Source organism: Polistes dominula, unplaced genomic scaffold (assembly GCF_049000335.1).
Source record: "Polistes dominula isolate Pdom_NZ unplaced genomic scaffold, Pdom_raw_medaka contig_18, whole genome shotgun sequence".
In the NCBI taxonomy this organism is placed as follows: Eukaryota; Metazoa; Arthropoda; class Insecta; order Hymenoptera; family Vespidae; genus Polistes; species Polistes dominula.
The window spans coordinates 1,976,719-2,004,126 of NW_028301164.1; the positions used below are offsets into that span (position 1 = coordinate 1,976,719).

The following is a 27,408-nucleotide window of genomic DNA, read 5'->3' on the forward strand; positions in this document are numbered from 1 at the left end:
ACGCACGAGAAAAATAGTAAAATAAATCTTTGATAGAACTTTTTTTCTATTTTCTTTTTCTTTTTTTTTTTTTTTTTTTATTTTGTTATTCCTATCGTCTTGGTCGCAAAGTCGCAGTAGCATCGTCTGGGAAGAAAAAAGCATAGGATTTTGAGGCTAAACCTTAGTCCATGTTATTTAACACCCCTCGAACGGTAAAGTAGCTCGAAGCTTTTCTCGGGAGCTTAGTTTTGTGAGTGTTCGCGGAAATGCACTTCGGAGATAGAAAGGTGGTTGAGTTAAAAAAGAAAGAGAGTAAGAAAGAGAGAGAGAGGAATTTATGGTAGTGGATTGGCTGGCTCACGCCTATCTTTCGTCGGGACGGGAAAAATAATTTGCATATACATATTTTAGATTCAACGACCTCGCAGACGCCTCTTTCGCACGTAAAAGTCGTTCCACCTTTCTTTTACTCATCCCATATCTCCTCCAACTCCACCCTTCAACCTCACCCTTCTACCCATGAGTGTAACGTATTCCAACTCATTTTGAGTATACTTCTCTCTTCAACCCTTTTTACATTTACCAACATCCTCACACGTATAAGTGCATCTCTTATATGTATTTTATGCATGTGTAAATATAATTATTACATATGTATATGTTTATACATATGTATATATACATATCTGAAATATCAAAGGAATTGTAAGATCTTATAATAAATTTATAATCATAAAAGAAGTTAAGAAATGACATCTTAACAAGCTCTTTACTATACACCCGTCGTTCGTACATTTTCTTTTTATTTTTTTATTTTTTTTAACATTTGAAAATCTTCGAGTACTTAAAGCAACGTATTTTCCACTAACGTTAACACGAAAAGTTCCGTGGAGTCACGAATTCCATGGTCTATTTGAAAAAACGTGTCGCTTGCAAATGCGATACTTTTAGAAATTTCATTGCAAGTTTCTTCCACGTTCTAAATGGGAACCGATAATCGTACACCCTTTTGCGTACAACTTTTTTCTTTACAAGTTCAACGTTCTTGAGTATTCAGCGATATATATATATATTTTCTTTTATCCGGCAGTTTCTTAAACTTGAATAAAACGAACATATAAAAAGGTAAATGCACGGAAGAAAATTTATAATGCTTATCGTAAATTATTAATGATGACAAATTTGACATTTTGAAAAGTAAAAAAAAAAATAAAGAGAAGAAAGGAAATGTTGGAACGTATATCGCGAAGTTTTTATTGTACAAATAAAATTTTATATACGAAAACAAAACAAAAACAAAAAATACTTAAATGCAATCAAATCAACGTGAACTATTTCTAAACGTTTATCTCGAAATAAAATATAACTATATTAAAATACATGAAAGAAAAACAAAAATTAAATAAACATAATAAACAATTACAAAAATCAATGCAATTAAATCAACGTGAACTATTTCTAAACGTTTATCTCGAAATAAAGTATAACTGAGTATACTGGTTTACTTGTAAACGTACCACGATTACAGAAAACGTAGTTTTTAGAAAAATGATATTGCAAATGATAAAATGAAAAAAAAAAAGAAAATAACACTATGATAATGTATCGTTAAGAAGAAAACGACTGGTAGAAGAGACGTGAAAGACGTACATGGATGCAACGTAGTAGTAGTAGTAGTAATACTTTGAGGAAGGGATAAAATATTCGGTTGATTTTAGTATGCTTACAAAAGGGAAGTGGCGGTTTTTCTTTCGGCGACAAAAGAGTAAGACGAGAGAGATCGTTCTCTTTGCATATGCATCGTCATGCACTTCTTCTATCCAGCTTTTCTCATTTTTTTTGTTCTTTTTTTTCTTTACACGTGCGCCGCGCTGCGACGCACCCACACACACACGTAAAATATACGTATACAAAATATACTAAACCAACAGGTTTGATATCAAAGCACTCTTTCAGACATTATTGCTTTGCAAGATAAGACGTTCGCGTGGAATAAAGTCCGGGGACCATGTTACAAAACACGAAATGCTTTTCTTTCCTATGACGTCACGCTCACCAAGATTCCTACACGCACTTAACCATTCTCCTTATCCACATCTGTGTGATATTTTATTACAATAAATGTTTATATTTAACATATCGTGTTCTTTTTTTTATCATTTTTATCTTTCATATTTTGTTCTCTTTTTTATTTTTATTATGATGATTAGTACACGAAAGATATAACTGTGTTAATAATACACACACACACACATATGTGTGAATGTCCTATACACTGGTTATCGTTTAAAGTAATCTAATTTAAAGATGATATTTAATATTATAATATTTATATTTGTTATAATGCATTTCCTGCTACGTTTACCATTTTCGATACACGTTGTGAATTTCATTTTAGTACACACATATATATATAATACATAGAACAGGTACAAATAAAATCTTGAGATAGTAATCAAAATATAAATTTCACTTTATATTTTTGTCCCATTTCTAGTTTCTCAAAGGAAGGAAAAATTTAAAACAATGTTTAATCTATCTCATCCATTTTACAATGAGTGCTAATATTTTTCTCAATTTCCTACTGTGTTTCCAAATATTTGATATACAGAGTACATTGAATATTCAATAAACGACAACGAAAATCACGTCGGTTTACATTTACACCTCCCCCTCCCCCCCACGTACATTCCTATGCATGCATATATATATATATATATATAGACGTATATACATATAAGCAAAGTTTACCAATTTCGTTATAATTTTATTTCTGAGAACAACGAAGTTTTTCTCACAAATCTTTATATTTTAATATATATTTTAATATATATTTTAATATATATTTTAATATATTAGTTATTCAAAAAAATAATAATAATAAAATGATAATCAATAAAGAAATGCTTCTATAAAAAAAATTTCTATTTCATTATAAAAAAATATTTTATTTATATTATATTATATTATTAAAATAGAAATTGTGTAATATATATATATATAAAATAATAAAATTACTGTTTTAATAATATAATGTAATATAAATTTTATTTTCTTTCATATTATATTACTATTATTATTATTATTATTATTATTATTATTATTATTATTATTATTTATTTTATATTCTATAATTTAAATTAATATAATATAAATAAGAAAATAGAAAGTTTATAATTTATATTAATTTAAACTTCTATTCTATTCTTTAATAAAAATTAAAAAAAAAAGAATAAATGTATTTGAGTTTTAATTTTTTCCTTTCTTTTATTATTTTTATCTTATTTTTTTTTTTTTTTTCATACATACACCATAATCACATTGAACATAGCTAATTCAAATTGTACTATTGTAAAAATATCGATCTTTTAATCCGAACTTTTAATCGAACAGGTGAAAATCGGTTCTCTCTCTCTCTATCTCTCTCTCTCTCTCTCTCTCTGTCAGTGTTCATGTCAACTGACGTATTCAAAAGCGACATTTGCGATTAACGATAATACTTTAAACGCGGATTGAGATTTATCGTTGAACGTTACGTAATACATTTTGAATCACGTTAATGAATCAAACTGGGCGTCGAACGTTTCAATCGACTCACTGCTCACGTCTACCAATGACGATGAGTAGGAAAGGCCACGAGAACAGCATCCGCAACATCAACGATCGATCCAAACCTTCCTTTCTACTACCTTTACTACATATATCTACTTAACTATGTAGAACTAGAACCATGATGTTTCTCTCCCTTTCTCACTCTCACTCCCTTACATACATATACATATATATATATATTATATACTATAGTTACTGTTACTGCTGCTCCTGCTGCTGTTGCTAAAGCTAAAGCTGAACTTTAAGCTCCGCTTATGGCGTCGATCAGCCAATCAAGCAACCGGATTTGAAACTTCAATCCTACTTAAATTTTAACTTAGAAAATTTCTTAAGAAAGATTCCTTTCTCTCTACTTAAGAAGAATAAGAAGATGATATATAGAGAAGGCTTTTCTAATTAATTGCAATCGGTAAAGCTGATAATAAAGACAAGTGTCTATCAGAACATTCAAAAAGTCGAATAAGTTAAAAGAAAGAGAGAGAAATTAATTAATAAAGAGAATAATAATAATAAAAAAAAAGTAAAAAAAGAAAAGGGAATAGGTGGGAAAGCACGGATTTGATTTTAATTAAATTAAAAATTCATGAAGCCCTCATTATTCGTAACCCATTAAGCCCAGATAAAACTCGTTAAACGTACGTCATGAACATTGTTAAAGGATTATATTTAAAAAGACAGGACACACGAATATTTAATTTGATTAATAAAAAACAAAAAAAAAACAAAAAAAACAAAAAAAGAAAATAAATTCTACTACAATCTTTGACGAGAAATAATATATTCTGACATTTACTAATTCCGTACGATTATCGTCAATCAATTTTTGTTCAATATTAACTTCGAAATTTGTCTTATCATTTACGAGAAATTGAAATCGCAATATTATTCGATTAAACAAATATCCATTGTAAATAAAGATTATTGTGTACGTGAAGTAAATTAATCAAATACATCGATTCTATCTCTCGTACGAGTTTTATACGCTGTTTGGAATGTGAAATGTTTCTGCTAAATTAAAGGTCGTTCATTTTAAGCATTAGATTGATATAGATAAAGGTCAAGGATTTATTATCTTCTTCGTACTACATCAAACACGAATTTAATGAACGATAACAAATTCTTGACCATTCCCCGGTATTCTGAACAAATGATTCATTCACAACCTTTGTCAATATGTAAACTTTTATTATTAAGTAAAATCAATCGTTATTTATTAATCGTAATAATCTTAAAAAAAAAAAAAAAATATTTGAATAAAATAAGATAGGATCTATCGTAAAGTAAAATTAGTTTTGTTGATTAAATTAAAAAAAAAAAAAGTAAATTAAATAAAATTATTTTATTTCAAAAGGTAAAACCACGATTAACTATATTTTTAATTTATTATTTTTGTTCAATTGATTCTTTCATATACAACAATGTAATATTAAAAAGAATTTGATCATTTTTGTATCTTTAAAAAAAATAAAAATATTTGATTGAATGAATAAGCTAACAATTTATTTCAAATAATAACAAATAAAATTTCTACACATCATTCCATACGCTATTTTTTTTTTTATAATCCAATTATTTAACCATCGATGTTATTTGAATAGAAATAACCTATAGCTCAACAAACTAACAATCATTAAAAACAATTTTCTATCAAAAAGAAGAAAAAAAAAAAGAATAATAAAACATGTCGAAAAATAATAAAAAAAAAAATCAAATAAACCCCGATCGAGTATTATCGAATAAAATCGTTTAAAGTTTATAAATCTCGTTTGACGTGTTAGAGATGTTTTATTTTTACTTTTTCTTTTTCTTCAAACAAGATATATCGTTTACAGATAATTCTAACGTAAGCCTTTTAGCAAGGAAAATGTTCACAAGACTTACACACGCGTACACACACACACACACACACACAAATATCGTTTATCGTGCTTCTCAAATTTCCTAGCTAAGCTTTAGTGTGACTAAGGATTGATGGACGATCGTCATAGGTAAATAGATAGATAGTGTTAAGGTAAATATATAGAGACGCATATGTTAGACGGCTAGTTAATTACATGCTTAAGCTCCGATCGTGTAATCTCTATAATGTAACCCGTAAAGATTAAATGTATACTAAGGATATGTGAACAACAAGTGAAACTCTATCATATAGACTATAGATTATTAATTATAAACATGATTTAATAATTATCTAATAACTGATCGATAATACCTACACGTTATTATACAATTTTATTACACAATTTTCGTCTATGATAAATATAATAATAAATAAAACAAGTAGATATTTATTTTTATTTTTCTTTTTTTAATTAACACGTTCCGCGTCACGTGTACCACCGGTGGTACACTTACAATTAGACATATTTATTTAATACGCTTAAAATATATTTATAACAAATTTAATTCTGTACAAGAATATTTCTATTAAAATATTGATGCATAAATGTAGTATAGAACAAAGCACATAAATTTGCTTTAAATTGTTATATTTACAATAGATAATAATTACATGTAATGGTTGATTTTGTTAAAGGAAAATAAAATGGCTAGAATGACAAGTCAGGTAAAAAGGGTTGGACATGAAACGTGTTAAAAATTACTTATCGATATTGTTAAAAGAGATGGACAAATCAAAAACACAGTGAGATTAAAATGAATACTAATACATTATAATAATATATATAATGTTGGCAAAAACACGTACTGTCACATTGAAGTCTTGTAGAAGAAAGAAAGACAAAAGCATCTCATAGCTTAAACAGTTCTTGCGGTCACATAATACTCACACACACACACAAAACATAAGAGGAGATTATTATATGTTTGGCTGGTTCTCACACACTCATCTTTGTACTCATCAATATTTACGTATTGAACTTAGTTGAACTTGGCAAAATACATAATAAATATATCATATATATACTAACAAAGATTATAATATTTACTATGTATTACAACAGATATGAATTTATGTGAGAAGTTATTTGATAAAAATAATATAATTATTATTATATTATATTATATTATATTATTTTTTTATTTATCGTATATATATACACACATATAATATAAAATAATATAATTATAAATTGTGTAATTATAAACAATATTTTTTATACTATATTATATAAAATATATTTTATATATAAATTTAAAATATAATAATTTTAGATTATATTTATTTTATTTTTATTATATTTTAATAATACAATTATTATTATATCTATATAACTATAATTATAAATAAAATAATAATGACTTATTTGAAACCTATGTAATTTCTTTGAAATTTTATTTTTTTTTCAATAAATATTAAATATCTTATCTCCTAAACATAAAAAAACTTTCATTCAAAAGTTAATATATTTTATATTTGAGTTTGCAACTGTACAAAATAATTTTCAAAAAATTTGACTAACCTGACAATAATCGAAAATAATACACCAACGAAAATTTGAGAAACATATAACTTGGTTATCATGCACTATCTGGTATAAAGGAAAAATAATACTCTAAAAAAAAAAAAAAACATGAAATTAAAAGAAGAAAAAAGAAAATTTATATATCGCAAGTCTATGATGTTGACAACTTTTATTTTATCTATTTTCTTTTTTTTTTTTTTTTTTTTTGGTAACTTGTTACCAGTAAAAGAAATTTAAATTCACATTTATAACAAACTCCCGTTATCGGTTTGGCGTAAAGATTTCCAAAGGAAAAAGGTATATTCGTTTGATTTATGTACATATGTACCTGTATATACTAGCACGAGTTCTCTCATTCGGTGATGCAGAAACAGAAATATAGAAGCAGAAGCAGAAGCTAAAGCAAAAGCAAAAGTAAAAGTAATACATGTAGTAGTTGTGTCAGTAGCAAAAGTAGTGCTTCTCGAAAAAGAAGTATAAAAGAAAAGGGGAGGGTTTGGAAGGGGGTGAGGGATGTATGGGGATAGAACCGATAATGGGGACGCGTAATGGTAGAAAGATTCGTTCGTTCGACGGTATTATCTTCGTTCGGGTGTAAACCAGCCCCCTCCAACTCCCACCCTCATCCTATCAACGAGAATTCGTCGTACGGAAAGAAAAGAGAAGGAAAATAAAAGAAATAAGAGAAGGAAAGAGAAAATGATTAAAAAAAAAAAAGAAAATAAGCTAAATAACAAACAAACAAACAAACAAAAATAAAATAGAAAGTAACAAACGGAAAATGAAGAAAACGTGACAACGAATTTTGTTCGTGGACAAATGAGAAACGTTAATGAAATATTTCGAATTGATTTCTTTTTAAATTGATTAAAGGTTAATAAGAACATTAATATACGAGTAATTTTTTTTTTATTATTATTATTCAATTTTAAACTGAAACGAAAATTAATCAACTTTTTTTCCTTCTCTCTCTGTCTCTATATCGATTTTTAAACCCAACTTATAAACCATTAAATTAAAGAGGAAATTAATAAGCAAGAAAAAATATTCTTTTTTCTTTTTAACGATAGACAAAATTAATCGAGTTGAATTATTTTTTATTTGTAATACGTTTTTTTCTTTTTTTTTTTTTGTTTTTTTTTTTTTTTTTTTAATTAAAAAGGAAATTAATAAGCAAGAAAATGTGTTTTTGTTTCTTTTTAACGATAGACAGAATTTATCGAGGTGAATTATTTTATATTTGCAATATGTTCTTTTTTTATTCTGTTATATTTTTTTTTTCAATTTAGATTATGTAATTATAGAAAAGATAATTTCATAAGATAATTAGAAATATACAATACACATATATATGCATGTAGAACAAGGGATGATGGTATATCGAATCAATAAATTCTAAGAACAATAGTTGAATGTATTATTTTATGTAATATATATACATATCTCTAATAACAACCCCCTCATCGATTTCTATTGTTTCGGCAAATGAATAATATAAATAATTGCGAACTAATTAATTGCTCCTGGCGATTGGCATGGCTAATTCACAGAAAGACTCGCACCCATTTAACTTGGGTAATAATTTGCTACCATTAATGCTGCACGTTGCACTCTGCTAACTACGCTTGCCGAATTATTGTCAACATTGAAATTGTACCTGCGAATAGCACACACACATACGTATACACAGCGATGTATTCGTATATAGTTTTAATAAAATAGAATATCATTCCAATAGTTTGTATAGCTTCCTATCGTCGAATAATGCAATTCAACTATTATTTTATAACGAAGAATTAGTAATTTCTAAAATTTAAGCAACGTTATATTATATAGAACAAATTTTATAGATTTTCTTTTTTTAATTTGGTAAATTTAAATGAAAATAATACTAAATAAATAATAAGCCTAACAATAATCTCGTAGTAAATTAAAATTAAATAATTATATATTAAAAAATAATAAAATAAAATAATATTATTTAATAAAATAATTATATTATATACTGGAGTATACAATATACAAGGTGTGTCAGAATTTGTTCTATTTAAACGTAAACGACATTAACAAAAAAAAAGTTATGCCATGTATAACATTTTTATCTTACTTTTTGCAAATAAAAAGAACAAAACTTCAGACATCATCTTTCATACAAGATATCACATAAATTCTGTTAAATTAATTATTTTAAACAACAAAATTAATACTTGATAAATAATAAGCCTAATATTTAGTATATTTCTATATCTAAATATGTATATTACATAAATGTAATATAATTCATTGCAAACTAAATATATTATTCTAATGAAAATTTCGTAAATAGAGATTCGTTAGTTTTTAATCAAATATTTATCTTTAAAGTTTGAAATTCGTGTTTTCAAGCCACCCTTCCTCCTCCCCCTTTCCTCCCACAAACTATGTCTGTCGTCTGGGCCTGATTCTAAATCAAACAGGCCGTTGCACTACCGGTGATGCGACATCAAGCTTCGGTCTTCTTGATTAACCGATCCCACCCTCTTCCTCTCTCTTCTCCCCTTTCCTCTCTCTCTCTCTCTCTCTCACTCTCTCTCTCTCTCGTACTTTCTCACTCACTCATGTCAGTGCGACCCCAGAGTTCCAATACTTTGTGCATTGAACCACGGTCGGACGAACGATGTTCCAATTTAGTCGTGTTCCCCTTTACCTCTGATAGCTTTCCGATCGCGATACGCAACTTCGATAGACGATTCATGTCAGTCAAGAGTGAGTGAGAGAGAAAAAGAGGAGGGAGAGAAATAGAGAGAGATATCTTTGAAATTTTGAAATCATCATCGATATTCTGTTCAATCATTTGACTCCTACCAATCATGGGTACTCAATAAATCAATAAGAAAAAATTAAAAATACATTTTGTTCAAATTTTAATTATCTAATCAATTTAAATCATACCTGTATCTTTTTATTTTTTTATTTTTTTATTTTTTAAATCCGACAATTTTTGTTTAAATTTTTCTTTTTTTTTTTCTATTATAGGAAAATAATATAAAATCCATCGTGTTCAAATTTTAATTAGCTAATCAATTTAAATCATACCTGTATCTTTTTATTTTTTAAATTTATTTTAAATCCAACGATTGTTTTTTATATTTTTTCTTTTTAATGAAAGATAACCATTAATACTCATATTGCATAATACTCGTATATCCGAATAATAGTTTACATTAAATTTTGGTATAAAAAACCATCAAGACTAAACGTATCTATTATATTATCAAAAGAGAAACGACGACGACGACATAGCAATTGAATTTCTACCATCAAGCATATAACATCTGAATTATTTCAACGAAAGGAAAAAAGAGAGGCTACAGTTACAGTGAACAAAAAATACGTGTCTCGCACGTGACAAATTACTACTTGGAAGGGCAGGGACCCTTCTACTTCTCTCTTTTTCTCTTTGTGTGTGGGCGGGGTTTTTAAATAAAAGTAAAAAAAAAAAAGAAAAAGAGAAAAATTACCAACGTTTGATCGATATCCTTCTTTTTCCCCTCACCTCACCCATCCTCTTCCTCTTCCTCTTCCTTTTCTCCCCCTTTCCCCCACACTTTTTTCCCATATCCTGCACGTGGCATTAAACGCAGAGTTTAACGGGAGGTTCAAATAGGAACTACGGTTTCGTACAATGCACCAAATTGCGTGTGCCTTCGGTTTAAAGGGACCGTTTGTAGAGAAAAGGGATGAATGGTTGGGCGGGGTTTTTAGGGGGAGGGAGGGAGTGAAAGTCGAAGGGTCGCCTGTCAGAACACCGGTCACGCACGTCGCATCACTCTTTCAATTGTTCTGCACAGGAAACAGACTGCGTTTCCGTCACCTGTCCTTCCTCCTCTTCCCCCTTCCCCCACTTGCCCCTCTTTCACTCACGCCTATCATTCAATTCAATTTTTCTGACCTTAATGTTATTTTTTTTTTCTATTTTTTATTTTAACGTGACACCTGACCACCACCATCACCATTACCGCCACCAACAACAACGACATGCTCAAAGGATCACCCACCCGTATTTAAAGTCACGCTCAGGTAGTACTCAGCTGTCCCTTTTTTTTGTTTGTTTTTTTTTTCTTTATGACTACTCATATAAAATTGTTTGCATGTTACGTAAATATGTATGGTTAACTTTTCAAAACAAAAAATAAAATAAAATTATTCTTTTTATAGTATACATATGTGTATACATATGTATATATGTTTGAAATGTTTCTCATAACTTGTAAAGTATTTCAATATTTTTTACTAAGTTTTGCAAAATTTTTGGTTTAGTAATTTTGTAAATATCATTAAAAGATTACTCCTGTAAATAAAATTAAATAAATTTTGCTGAAAAGTTCATAAATTTATTTTTGCGAAACTTTTTTTAGAGTGAGAGAGAGAGAGAAGAGAGAGAGAGAGAGAGAGAGAGAGACTGAACATTTAATTTTAATTCAATGAAAAAATTCTTTTGAAAAATACTCTATACGGTCAAGTGCATTCAAATTTATCTTTCAATGTATAATACAAATATAAATGTAACATTTAACAATAATAATTAATTCAATCAATTTGTTTTCATAAATATAATAACACGAATAAAACAACCATCTTAAAAAAAAAAGAAAAATTTAGCAAGTATTGAAAGACATTAACAAAATGAATAAAAATGTTTCTTTTGAAATAAGAAGAATAAGAAGAAGAAGAAGATGATGATGATGATGAAAAAGAAATAAATAAAATAATATTCAATAAGCAAAGTTTTATTTGATAATTCAAACGAAGTAGAGTTAGGGTCCAGTAAAATCGACCTAGATCCGAAGTTTAAGGTTCATTGAAGAATCGTATTTACGAAAAAGTACCGCATTCGAGTTTTCCCTAAGCTTAGTTTACTCTCTCTCTCTCTCTCTATCTCATACACACACACACACACACACACACAGAGTGAAAGAATCGTCGTAGTTTCGTCGTCATTTCAGTTTTCGTCGTACGATATTTCGTTTTGCAGCAAAGAAACGAAAGCCACGATCGTTATACTTCGTAAAACCCACCTCCTAATTAAGTTTCCGAAAGTCGGCAAAGCTATTGTTTCTTCGAACCTAAACGTCAAGCTCGCAGCAACGTCCTAATTACGTTTTCAGTTTGTAATTTAAGCCGATAAGAAGACCTCGGGATCATTAGCGCGCGCGCGCGCGCGCGAGCGCTCGTTCACTCGCACGACCCCGCGGTTTTCTTTGCTTAACATTTCCATACGAAAAAGTCGACCCGACCTTTTCCAACGTTTCTTTAAATATTCGTTCCAACACGATGTGCTGCACGATTCAACTAACCCCCAACCACCCAACGACCCCCTCAACCGTCCCCAGTTCGTCTTCTTTTCCCTACAACTAGGATACTCGTCCTAACCTTATCCCAACCAACCCCCAACACCCCCAGCCTCAACCCAACCCTCGACTCCTTTTTACTTTTTTCTTTTTTCTTCTTTTCTTTCTTTCTCTCTCTCTCTCTCTCTCTCTCTCTCTTTCTCATTCTCTTTTCTAGTTCATCTCCAACTTTTTATTTACACGACAATCTCATTTGCTCCTCGACACGATCGACAACTACCACCCAACGTTTTTCTTCTTGCAATTCTTGCTATAAAGTTAAAAATCCTTAACTCTTGTGGAATTTCTATTACGAATTTCTTGTACCTTGAATAATCTATTATTTTCAACTAGGTATATTCATGAGACGAATATTTTACTAACATTTCTTACTAACCTACTCTCACCACCCACATCCACCCATCTACTTTTCCTCTCCTATCATCTATCGAATGATTCTCATCGTTTTTATAAATTACGTCAATTACAAATTAGAATTTGTTTTTCTTTTTAGGAAGCATGACATTCGGAATATCTGTGGGAAAAAAAAAGCAAAATTTCTATAATAAAATTAATAATATTCTATTTGTAATATTAATAATTTATATAATAAAATAATAAAATTCTATCAATCTTATAATATATTAGATATTATTATTATTATTAGATCTTATAATATTTATAAAGATTTTTGTTTCTTCGTTGAATCGTACGAAAAATAATATTATAATAATAATAATAATAATAATAATAATAAAATAAGAACAACAAAAATAAAATAAAATAAAGAGGTAAAGTAAAATATCTTAGATGGTTGTAAATGATCGAATTTATGTACAACGTGTTAGGATAGATTTACAACTGTAGGATCAGATACGATAACGCCTCGTTATCACGACAACGTAAAATCCAACGATGGACGTTTACATTCCCGTCGACTTTTCCTAGAAAATATCGCCCAATGTGAGTCTGACCTCTTACAAAATTTATTTTTCATTTTCACGAAATCTTTCGTTTTTAATACACCCACCTATTTTTATTCTTTTCACAATGATCATTCTTGAATTAACATTTATCGTAAAAAAAAAAGATTCTTAAAACCAACTAACCAATTTTTTATTATAAAAAAAAAAAAAAACAAAAAAAAAACAATAAGAATTCGTGAAATGAAAAATGTATCAAATTGAAGAAAGAAAAATATATGGCAGTAAGTGGACAAGTTTGTATCTGCATTTTTACGATATCCACGGAGTATCAAATGATCCATCACAACTCAAATGCTCCTGCAACTTCTTTCCTGTTCTTTTTTATTTTATTTTTATTTTTATTTTTATTTTATTTTATTTTATTTCACGTCAAAAGAGTCGACCTTTATAGTTTGCCTAACCTAGCTTCATACACAAGTTGCAAATAACATTTCGTAAAAGTTTGATAACGTTTAGCATTAAACGATAGGTTGAAACAATATTAAAAAGCATCCCCCCTATCTCTACTTCTACTCATTTTTAAACGAAATATCGAAAAAAACAAATCTCTTTTTCTTTTTTTCATTCAAAGAACAGGAAAATTGGAAACAATGATAATGAAAAGTTTAAAAGGAACAATGAAACTGGCGCCAAAGTCTTATAGCGAAATGAAGAAAAACACAGGTAACGTTAACGTGTTGTTTAATCGAGATTATCGTAGTTAGTGAAACTCTTTACGGATTTACAGTCGCTGAGGCAAACATAATACGATTGAACTTATTTTCTCTTATACTAGTTTGCTTCCTGTGCATAGCCGCTTTCATGTTACTAATTAAAACAGAACAGTAAACGAAGAGTTTGTAATTATATGTATATATTTAAAAAGACAAACACAAATAAAATGAATGAACAAAAGAACAAAAAAATGAAATCAAGAAAAAAGGAGAAAAACTTTCTTCTATTTATTCTTGTACTTTTTTAAAACGTTAATCGTTTAAATAAATTTATTTATAAGCTTATTATATCCGTAAAACTCGTCATAATCCGATTCAACGTAGCTACCATTCATTAATTAACAAGCTTACTTATAATTAAAAATATTTATTTTTGATTTGTATAATTGCCATTAAAACGAGTCTATAAAACTTGACTGAGCACGAATTAAAAAAAAAAAAAAATAAAATAAAGAACAAAATAATTATGAATTTGATGTAAAAATAAAACAAACCTTCCCCAACCCTCCTACCCTTCCATTGATCTCGCATTGTTAACATTTGATCAAGCATTAGACGTAAATTATTAGAAAAAAACAAATGTTTCGTGTGGAAATAGTATGTTAGAATAAATGAAATACTATACGTATAATGGTGTACATTTTCCACAATTGCACACACATTCGATGCTGAAAATTAATTGTTAGAAATAATCGTTAATTCCCCTATCAATGGTTTCTCCCTTCCATCACCTATCCAATTCCTCCCAACACCCACATCCCATTACCATCCTTCTACTACAAATTTGAATCATACAACTCACACATCGACTGAATGACTGAGTAGAATTTTGTTCTAGTGTTTGTAAAACGATCAAATTAATTTTACAGAAATGTTTCATTGAAAATGGAAAATCGTTTTAAAGTAAAGCAGCGTAAGTATAAATGTGCGTAAGCACGAATTACAATTTGTGCTGGTTGTGGAGAATTCTTTGACGTCATAGAATTCGTCAGAGTGGATGATTTAATCACCGTAAGTACTTCTACGACTGGATAAGTCTCGTTTTAATGAAAATCCTAAGAATCACTCTGACTATTACTATTACTATTACATTTACATTGTCATTTTGAACATTTTAATTTGAAATTATTTTGAAAATGTGAAAAAAAAAAAAAACAACTCTTTTTCTACACGTTTTTCTTTTTATTCGAACAAATGTCTAATTAAAAGCTGATACAAATATGTAAGTAGAGAGAGAAAAAAAGAAAGAAGAAGAAAGAAAATAAAGTTGAAAATCATGGAAAGGAATAAATAACGAAAGAAATTTAACCCTTTGAGTGCTATGGACGCATATAAGCGTTTGGCAAAAATTACTAACCTTATCGTTCGAAGCATAATATGTGTTTGTTAATATTTATATATAAAGTAACTTAATATTAATATTAATTAATTAAATTATATTGAAAAACAAAAACTTTCATTATAGAATATAATTTATTATTAGAATCAGGCTAATAATAAATTGTTCTGTTCATACAAAACATTTTAGATAAAAAGTATTCAGTGCGCAAAGGGTTAAACAAAAAAATGTCAAAAGTTGGTGTTGTGTACGATTTTTATAAAAGTCCTATATCATCGATTGAAAAATATATATTTTTCAATCTGTACCTTATCTTTTCTCACCATTTTTTTTTCTTTTTCCTTTTATTCTACTTTTTCTTCTTTTCTATTTTACACGTACAAGCTTTACTCTCGAAGGCCTCTTTTCAAGCGTTATTTTATCGAACGAGATATATATGCCATATCGATGATACTTTAGTTCGATTCGCCCCCAAACAATAAAGACTTTTAAAGTACGATACTTTTTCTTTCTATCTTTCTTTTCTCCTTTGAGAATACAACGTGTCAAAATGCAAATATATATATATATGTATTGTAAATATAAAAATAAAAAAAGAAATGTAGGTACATTATTTAATTTAAACGAAAATAATAAAAATAGATTTAAACTTGACGTACAAACTTTATCTTATACAAACATTTTATTTGACATTTTTTATGTATATATGCATATTAATTAAACTCACGTAATTAATTCTACGAAGACGAAAAACACACACATGCGCGTAAAGTGTAAATGAATTTAACAAAAATAAAAAAAGATATGTAATTTTTTTTCCTTCTTCTGTTCTGTTTTTTTTTTATTTTTTTATTTTTCCCTGACGTACAAATAAAAAACCGTGGAAAATATACAGGGGTGGTGGTGATGGTGACATGAATTCTCGTTACGTTGAAAAATAATCAATGATACACTATTAAACTATACGAAATAATATTAATAATAATCATCGAAGTATTCGTTGGGAAAGATAATAATAAAACTCATCAACGATATATGTGTATGTGTGTGTTTATACGAATTTAAAAATAAAAGGGATCGAATGAAAAAGAGTGAGAGAGAAACGGGGTTTATGGTGGAGGATCGGGTGGTAAAGAGAAAGGGAAAGGGAAAGGGAAAATCGTTATTAATTGTCATTATTCTCGCGAAATTGTGTTTCCTGTGGTAGGCTGACGGCTTTCCAAGTATTTGCACCGTTTATGAGAACATTCGCGGTGTTGTATAGTGGTTTAGTAAATACCTAATACTTCGTAAAGTATTGAAATAGTTTGAAGATTCTCTTCAAAAGTTATCAACTTCTTCTTCTTCTTCTTCTTTTTCTTCTTCCTTTCCTTTTACTTCTACTACTAACTTTTTTTTTTGATTTCATGTATACCAAAGAAATAAATTTTGAAGAAGATAGGAAAAGATAAAAAAGGAAGACAAAAAGTTTCATTTTTATCCAATAAATATCTACAATACGATATTCTATCGTTCGTATATAAAAAGAGAAAAGAAAAATATTTCTTCAACGAAGAATTATTATTATTAAATATATAAAATACGATAAAGTAAAATAATAAATATATTGAAAATATAAATTGCATCGATTTATAATAAAATAGAATAATAATAATATTTTAATATAAACCAATGAAATAAATATAATTGTGTAATGTGTGTTCAAATAAGTGACCAACAAGAAATTACATTATTTTCTAAGACCAATTACTATGTGAATTAAAAATAAAATAAAAAGAGTTATAAATAAAACTAAAATATAATATAATATAATTGAAAATAAAAATTCAAACTTAAACACACATTCCCAAAAATGTATTCAAAAACCAATTACGATATGAATAAAAATAATCTGAAACGAGATGTTAGATGTTAAAAAAAGAAAATTGTGACATGAAATATAGTTTTATTTGAAATAAAAAAAAAAATATTTAAAAAAATGAAAAGTAGATTGGTTAGTGTGTCCGAGTCATCTTAGGAGAAACTTCAGTCAATCGTCTTTGATCAAAGGGATATTCCGTTGGAACCACTGAACGTTCTTTGAATCGACCATCGAACGATTTCTCTCGAAGGTAGAAAGGGTAAGGTATAGATATAGGTCGGTCGTAAAGATACGAAAAAGGGAACATGCTCGTTTCTCTCCCGTCTAGCATGGGTTTACATTGCTACGATCGGAGACGATTGGATCGAACGCAACTTACTATACCTTTCTCTCTTTCTCTCTCTCTCTTTCTCTTTCTCTTTCTCTTTCTCTTTCTCTTTCTCTCTTTCTTTATTTCTCTTTGTTTCTATCTTTCTATCTTGTTTTATTGCAAATACCATCAAACGGGATTTAACGAAATGGCCAAAATACGAAAACGAAACTCTCGACGAGTTTGCCATTTCAAGGAAGAAAAAGGGCTAAGAAAAAAAAAAGGAAAAGGGAAACAGAAGGGGGATAGAAGGAAGAGTACTCTCTCCCCTAGTTTTGTGGTCGACAACAAAATTCGTGAAAAACCTACTTCGATTCGACCTTCGAAACCGCAGACCGTCTGAACTTTTTCCTGTTAAGTAACTGAGCTTTTGGGCTCGATATAAAGGAGAAGAAGAAGAAGAAAAAAGAGATATAAAAAAAAAAATAGAAGAAAAAACAAAAAGAGGGAGGATAAAGGAAAACAAACAAGAAAAAAAAAAGAAAAAAGAAATGGGGAAGAAAATAGTAGGAGGAGGTGGGATAAAAGTTGTATCAAAACCGTGAATCGAATGTTTATCGAGGATTGGCGAGGAAGGTTAGCGAAGAACTTTACGCGAACCAACAAAAATTCTTTATTTTATTCTCTCTCTCTCTCTCTCTCTCTCTCTCTCTCTTTCTCTCATTCTCTCTTATCCTCTTATCTATATCTTCTATCTCACGTTCTATTTTTCCTTTTTTTATTTTTATTTTTATTTTTATTTTTATTTTTATTTTTATTGGAATCAACACACTCAAGAATACATCCGTGTACCTATACGTATATAATAGCGTACACCCACACTCGACATTTTCGACGTAGTTACGCGATAATAAAAACTTTTATTACTCGAAGCTGCGGATTTTAAACTGGCACGTTGAGAGAATGGCACTGCCCAATCTTCGAAATAAAAGATTCTAACTAACTTAATGTTCCATTTTCTTTTTGTTTTTGAATTTAATTTATATCACAGGATTAACAAATATTTCTTTTTGAAATCTTGTAAATTTCACTAACACACTTTTAATAATTAATCACCTTGTATCTTTGAATTATTCTTTAAATTTTTTAACACTTGTCACGAATTGTTTATTGAAACAACAGTAATCTCTCTCTCTCTCTCTCTCTCTCTCTCTTTCACACATGTTTTTAATTTTATTTAAATAAAAATATAAATCCTATACAAATTGTTACGTTGAAAACATAAAAAGAAATGTGGTAACCAATCGTAAAATTGAAAAACAATTTATTAAATTATTACTTAAACTTGAATGCACACACGAAATCAAACACAAAGAAATATTTTCCTGTCATGAAAAATATATGTTCAATTAAGATAAGTAAAAAATTATTACGAAATGTAAACACCCATATACGACACACATTTTTATTTGTAATAAAATTAAAATATATAGATTGAAAAAGAAAGATAAAGAAATGAAACAAACAACATATACGAATACATACATACAACGAATGTGACCATCATATTGCAATATATGCGAATTAATGTGTTTCACGTGAGACGACGATGATAACTACAATCATAAATGTTATCATAAAGTGTTTCATAAATTCACGACGAGTAAATAAGTATACACTAATACTCAAAAACGTTATTTCAAAATGGCAATTCGAACTTTGTCGTATGCAAAATCCTCTCTCGAGTGTTATTGTTTGAAAAGGCAAATGTAATTAATAACAATAATGAAACATAATCACACCATACGATTCGTTCTTTGATTACATCCCCCTATCCCATCATTTCATTACGTTGTTGGAATTAAAAATAGGGAACAACAAAAAATAAACGAAACGAAATGAATGAGAGAAAGAACAAAAAGGAAAGAAAGGAATAATAAGAAAATAAAAAAATAAAATAGAAAGGCAAAACATTGTAACGTGTACGTTGTAATCACGTAATTTCTAAATAATCGTCTTTAAGAACAAGGTGAAAGAATAAAAACGTTTTCCTCTCTTTAAAGTTTTTCGTATCGTATTTTCTTCTCTCTTTCTCTCTCTCTCTCTCTCTCTCTCTCTCTCTTACTTTTTGTTTGTTGTTTTTTTTTTCTTTCTAAGTGGAAAAGAGAGTCTAGTATTAGACAGATATATCTAAAAAAAAAAATAAAAAAAATAAAAGTTTCTCTAGCGAGTCTTCGTGTCCGTAGTTTAATTGCCAGAACTGGATCGTGCCCGTCACCGTCGTGCCAGAACCATTAATTTCATTTAATCGACCACCCTCTTTTACTTCTTTCTCCCTATCCCTTCCCAGGCCATTCAGAAATCGAGGATAGGAAAGAAAAAGAGAAAAAAAAACAAGAAAAAGAAAGAGAAGAGATAAAGGCTAAAGTAAACCAATCTTGAAATAGATCAGTCCTTTCACGCGCGATCGCAACCGATTAGAAAGAATAAAACGTTAAATAGGATAACTATCGATAAGAAAAAGTCAAATGAAAAAGAAGAATATTACCTTTCTTTTTAAAGTATATTTCAATTTATAGTTTGTCTTGTCTATTAAATAGTTTGAAGTATATAAACGAATAAAGGATAGTAAGATAAAGAAGAAAAATGAATTGTATAAAATAATAAATATGTAAAATTAAATAAAATGTGAGAATAATATTTTGATATAACAAACAAAAGTTAATTAAAAAAAATAATAGATCTATTTGCAATGGTCACTCAGTTTAAATTGAAGTGTCAAATATCTGATTATTTATTATATCGTTTGAAGTATATAAAACGAACATGAACAAAGGGAATAAGAAGATGAAAAAAAATAAAATATGTAAAATTAAATCAAATTTGAAAATAATATTTTGATATAACAAACAAAAGTTGATTAAAAAAAAATAATAGATCTATTTGCAATGGTCACTCAGTTTAAATTGAAGTGTCAAATATCTGATTATTTATTATATCGTTTGAAGTATATAAAACGAACATGAACAAAGGGAATAAGAAGATGAAAAAAAATAAAATATGTAAAATTAAATAAAATTTGAAAATAATATTTTGATATAACAAACAAAAGTTGATTAAAAAAAAATAATAGATCTATTTGCAATGGTCACTCAGTTTAAATTGAAGTGTCAAATATCTGATTATTTATTATATCGTTTGAAGTATATAAAACGAACATGAACAAAGGGAATAAGAAGATGAAAAAAAATAAAATATGTAAAATTAAATCAAATTTGAAAATAATATTTTGATATAACAAACAAAAGTTGATTAAAAAAAAATAATAGATCTATTTGCAATGGTCACTCAGTTTAAATTGAAGTGTCAAATATCTGATTATTTATTATATCGTTTGAAGTATATAAAACGAACATGAATAAAGGGAATAAGAAGATGAAAAAAAAATAAAATATGTAAAATTAAATCAAATTTGAAAATAATATTTTTATATAACAAATAAAAGTTGATTAAAAAAAAATAATAGATCTATTTGCAATGGTTAGTTAAAATAGAAGTATCCCAATATCCTGTTTTATAATAATTATAAACTGTTAAACAATAAAGTGTTTTACAAACAGTTAGAAAAATATAAAAACGTAAAAATGAGGAAGAATAAAAAGAAAGATGATCGAATAACGAACGAATACAAAATGATTAAAAGAAATATTGGTAGGTAAATTTGTATTAGTCACTCAGTTTAAATAAAAGTATCCCAACTTCCTCTTGTCTGTTACCAAAAGTCAGAAAAATATGAAACTACAGACAAATGAGAAGAATAAAAAGAAAGATGTCAAATAACGAAAGAATATAAAATGATTAAAAGAAAATTGGCAGATAGATTTGCAATGGTCACTCAATTTCTATATTGATATTTCAACTTCCTCTTGTCTGTTACACACTTGAAAGAATATAAAATACACACGCAAATAAAGGAAATAAAAATAAGGAAAAAATAGAAATAATCCGAAGTGATGAAAAAACAATAATTGACAGATTTATTCGCGATGGTCACTCAGTTTAAATATTGATATTCCAACTTCTTCGTGTCTATTAAAAACATTTAGAAGAATATAAAACACACATACACACACAAATATGGGAAATAACAAAGAAAAGAAGAAGAAATAGGATAAAGAATTTAAAACGATGAAACGAAAATTGGTGGATCACGATTTTTGCGATTGGGGTCACTCAGTTTAAATATTTTTATATCCTACGAGAAAAAGGTTTATTTATCACGATAAAAAAATAAAAGAAAAAGGTCTCAGAGAAAATATAACCCTTGGGATAGAACTAGTATAATAATCGTTCCCATTATATATACATATATATATTCCTTTATCTTTTTAAGAAGAAATTCCTACACACACTTTTCGGGGTTGGTAGAAAATAACAATTTCGTCCTACAGGGGGGTGTATCCTTTTTTTATCTTTTCGTTTTTTTTTTCCTAAGGAAGGAACGTTAACGTTGTAACCATCCTCCGATAGACCACAATCGATGAGAACGATATGACGTCACACAAGCGAATTCGATTATCTGGTTTCTCGATCGTATTCGAGAAGCACTTCGTGGGGTATGAAAGGACGAATAGTCCTTGTCGTTCTCGAAATTCCTGCGTTCGTGGTGTCTCCTTTGAAGTGGACGAAGAAGAAGCTCTCTCTATCTCTTTCTCTCTCTCTCTCTCTCTCTCTTTCGTTAAACGATCCCTCTCACTCTGATATCTATATATATATTTCTATATATCTATACATACAGACACCACACATACACATATCATATATATACACTCAAAAAACCACAGGGAATAGTATGAACACATACACACACACACAAACATTCTCGTACACTTACACACACGTAGAACACTTACCCTTCGCAAGTAACATCACAATCATGATCCTTTTTCCTTCATGATCCTTCTCCTTCAACTTCCTCTTCTTACTTCAACACCTTCTTCTTTATTTTTTTTTTTTAAATCACCTTTAGATATTTTCAAATCCAAATAGAAAACACTATCCAATCACGAATTTCGTTGATAGTAACAATCCTTTTATTTTTTCACCCTTTTCTCACTCTATCTTTTTTTATTTTTTATTTTTTATCGTTACTTTTTTATAACACGTATATTGATATATCACGTAAGGGTTAAGAATGAGAGGAGAGACAGAGGAATAAAAAAAAGGGGGTTGGTCGTCACACAACTTAGGACTTTCAACCGCGACTCTCGATCACACGCGTTCTACTGAACTCTCGCGAACTTACGATCCTCTCCCCCACTACCCAAACTCTCTCCCTCTCTCCCTCTCTCTCTCACACACAGAGTTCCCCTCTATACAGTTCGATTATCACCGTCTTTCTCTCTCTCTCTCTCTCTCTCCCTATTATTTCTTCACGACGTCTCAACACGAGAGAATAAAGGGAGAACAAATAACCACCCTTTCACTTTGCTGCTATTAGGACGAACACACTGGTAGGTACTATTTCAAAATGGATACAAAATCAATTACAATAGAATAAAATTTGAAATTTCTAAAAATGAACACACGAGTTATTAAACAAAATAAAATATATATTTTTCACGTTTGTCACACGATAAAATTTCCTTTGTATTCTTATAAATATTGTCTGTAAAAATGTAAAATAATATTAATAAATATAAACCAATCAAAAATTTTGAATCACTGAATAAATAAAATAAACTATGATTAAAGTCAGAGAAAAAGAAAATTAAATAAAAAAAAGAATTAGTATAAAATAAGATAAATTAAAGACAGATAATAAAAGTGGGGGACAATGGTTAAAGTTAGAGAAAAAAAAATAAAAAAAAATAACAGAACCAAATATAAACTAAGATAAATTAACAATAAATAATCAAAGTGAGATACAACAAAAGTAGAAGGGATGAGTGGGTTGTGTTGAAAACGTGGATGCGGGAAATTGCACGCGCGCGCGCGCGTAAGCTTATCCTTGCAAGCAAGCACAGGAAGTACAGTAAAGGAAAAGGGTGAACGGATTAAAATAATCAAATCAGTTAACAAATTATTAAATGAGAAATAAATAAAAAGATTTATAAAAATAAATATAAAAAATATATATATATATATATAAATATAAATATATATAGATAAATAGGTAGATAGATAAATAAATAAATAAATATGTGTATATATACTGGAAGAGAAAGAAAAAAAGTACTAAAAAAAGGTAAAGATATAGTTTTAGTATCTCGAAGGACGAGGGAAAACCCGAGCTCAACGTCCGCGTAGCGACTGGCGCCTGACACCACCACCCTTCCGACAACAGCCCAACCCTGCTTGCCTGCTTGCTTGCCTGCCTGCTTGACGGCGTGCGCGCCGCGAGCCAAAAGTGGAAGGGTGCAGGCAGATATAGGGAGTAAGAGGGAGAAATTGTGAGAGAGAGAGAGAGAGAGAGAGAGAGAGAACGACTACGAAAGGAGGAGAGCCAAGAGGGTGGAAGTGGGAATAAAGGGGGGGGGGTTATACACCAGTGGGGCGCCACCGGGCGCCAAACCCCTACTCCTCAAACATTTTCCAACCCCTTCTACTCTTATACGAAAGCGCACGCGCCTAGGGTCCCTAGATTTCGTCTCGCCTCCTGATTTTTCCTAATAAAAACGTTTGTCTCGGCGAGTAGCATGATGCAACACAACCCCTCGTGGTATGAAACTAACTCTACCCTACAACTTTGTACCAAGGGTCTCTATACCTAAAACTATATATATGTAATACGTGTTGTTGTTGTTACTTTATATACTTTTTTCATTTATCCTACGTTTTTTATTTTTTTTTTTTTTTCATTCATCCTTTTTATTCTGTTTTTTTTCTCGTACGTTTTACACCTATCCCCTTTTTGACATTACTTTTTTTTTTACTTCTATTTTCTTTTACTTTATTTCTAAAGAATCGAAGGATTACGGGGTTAATTTTTTTTTTTTTTTTAAGAGGGAGTTTCTTTTTTCTCCTTTTTGTGGTCAACGAGAGGTCCGATCTTGGTACGGTAACCCGTTCATTAATCGATTACGACTATTCCTTTTTATCCATTTCTATTTGTTTTTTTTTTTTTTTTTTCATTTCATTTTATTGAGAGAGTTTATCTATCCTAAGTATTTAATTACGCGGTTTTATCTTGTTCTTTTTACTACTGTTTAGATTTTTTTCAGTTTGATAAGTTACTTACCATTTTTCTTGACAAAATAATATTGATAAATGAGTACCTTTTTCCAGTTCGTGTTTCATGTAAGATCCTGATGATTATCTGAAACAAAAAATAAATTGATCAATGACGTATGAGTTTATGAACAGAATAATTCAGTTCAAAAAATGAAATCATAGTGGAGTCTAGAATTTAAATAATTGTGCCTATAATATGAAAGTGGTCAAAGTCCAAATTATTAAAAAATGAGTTTATCAGTTATTACGCACTACATTATTATAAACTAAATAAATTCAATGTAATTTAAAACCGACATTATCAAAAATGAATGGTTAGATAATGTTTGTTATTTCAATATTGTATAGAATTCATATAGTGTTCAAATATAAATCTTGAAATATCTCGAAACAAGAGATATATGACTTAGATCACTTTCATAATTATGGGCGCAATTAAAAAAAAATTGAACGCAATATATTTATTCGAAATCTCATTCATTCAAATAAAATGATTTTTAAATTCTTTAACCAAAAAAAAAAAAAAACAGGAAACGACATCAAGCGAAAATTTCGTTGCAAGGAAAGTAACCAAAAGAAATTAATAAATAAATAAATAAAAAGACCAAAAAAAAAAAAATACGAGAGAAAAAAGAAAACAAAAGAAAAAGAAGAAGTAGAAAAAAAGGGATTTGCAAATGGATATGAAGCTGGAAAGCTGTGAAATATGTTTTCCGACGAGAGCTTATGCGGACTATAAAATGTACGTAGAGAGAGAGAGAGAGAGAGAGAAGAGAGAGAGAGAGAGAGAGAGAGAATATGTGAATGTGTGTGTATGTGAGCCATCGTGTAAAAGTGAGCTACGAAACGTCGTGAGCTCGACGAGTATTATTATTAGTGCTTGTCGTTCATCTGTGAACGTAGAAAAGCACATTGAAAATAGGCACAGTAATCGGAAATGGTTTTTCGTCAACATTTTCTATACAAAAATTTATACTTACTAGAAATCAAAATATTAGGAACCATTTAAATCACGAATCATATAACAAAAAAAAAACAATTTCAACATCTTGTTATAAATTAAAATTAACATTAATGATAATTCTGTTGAATCAACTATAATAACCATACGTATTATTTTTATTTTAATATATTTTAATTTATAATTATTTCTTTTTTTTTATAATTAAATATTATTTTTTTAAATTTATAAATTTATAAATTATATTTATAATTATTTAATTTATTTTAATTTATAATATATTAAAAATATTTTAAAATATTACAAATATTATTATTCAATTATAATTAATATATATAATACGTATAATAATATTTATTAATATAATATAAATATGTAGTATATAATTATATATATATATAAACATATTTTCAAACGTATTTTATACATTATTTATATATATAAATAAAATAATAAATTATATAGTTATAAAATACTATATAATCGTATATAAAAATACTTATTATTATGCGATGTATAATAAAACGTGTTATTAAAGATTATTTAATAGAAAAAAAAAATAAGAAAAAGAAATAATGCATAACGATTATCGTATAATAAGATATTTTTTATCGATGATTGGCTATAGAAAAAAATATACACCATAAGTAGAAAAAAAAAAAAGAAAAAGAATACTTTTCTTATACGAAAATTGCATAAGTATCTTAACAAAAATACTATACGAATAATCCGTGTATGTGTGTATATACGGTAACATAATTTATTCCGATTTTAATAAGTACCAAGAAGAGACATTAACGACATATGTGTAACTTACTATTAATATTTCCACTTTATAAATTGAAAACCAAATCCAACCGAAAAGGTTTTCTCATTTTAACTTGAAACATCTTTCTCTTCTCGTATACTAAAACGAGAATTAAACGACGTACTAAATTGATGGTTTCTATCTCATTCTCTCTCTCTCTCTCTCTTTCTCTCTTTTCTATCTTCTCTTTTTACAGTGAAAACTAGGTATATGACAACTATATACAGAGAGACTATATTTATAACATAACCATCTGTAAATATACTAAAGTAAAAGCATATTTCCGTGCTTGTTGACTGGTACCCATCGGATTTCATTATTTCTCTTTTTTCTTTTTCTTCTATTTTTCTATCTCTTTCTTTCACATATTTATATCTCACACCAGAACACCAAGTTTAAATCGTATTTTCTCCTCACAGTATTCTCTATTTCTTTATAAGCATCGCATCGTTACATACGAATCGATGATATAACATTTTTTAACGTTTCCTTTTACAATCTTGTGTAAGTAATAAAAACGAAAAATAAAAAATGATATAAGAAAAAAAGAAATAAGATTGGATACAAGGAAATAGTCGGGTCCTATCGTTTCGGTCAACGAATTTCAAGTTCTACGAAAGCAAAGCCCAGTTTCGGGCTCTGTACCAAAATCCGTAGTCTACTACTACTACTACTACTAATACTACTATGAATATCTTCTTACAGTTTGGATAAAAAGAGAAAACGAAATATACCTTATCATTCCTACCAAAGTTTCTCTACCTTCTCTTATTCGAGACATTTAGCTAGGAAAGTAATAATTAATGGCT

At 28.6% G+C, this 27,408-nt stretch overlaps 1 protein-coding gene across 7 annotated transcripts in view; it reads right to left on the reverse strand.

Annotated features, from left to right (window-relative positions):
* LOC107068621 (uncharacterized) overlaps window positions 1-23,958 on the reverse strand; it is a 206,118-nt gene extending 182,160 nt beyond the window's left edge. For 5 of the 7 annotated variants that reach the window (XR_016178742.1, XM_089178982.1, XM_089178981.1 and 2 more), the window contains exons 1-2: window positions 23,813-23,958; window positions 22,511-23,117 (exon numbers count right to left, since the gene is read on the reverse strand). The gene's annotated coding sequence lies outside the window, so the exon portion shown is untranslated. Of the gene's footprint in view, window positions 1-22,510; window positions 23,118-23,220; window positions 23,246-23,812 lie in introns of those variants that run through there. The other 2 variants (XM_015325251.2, XM_015325250.2) reach the window with 2 other exon arrangements.
* Between the last annotated feature and the right edge of the window lie 3,450 nt (window positions 23,959-27,408).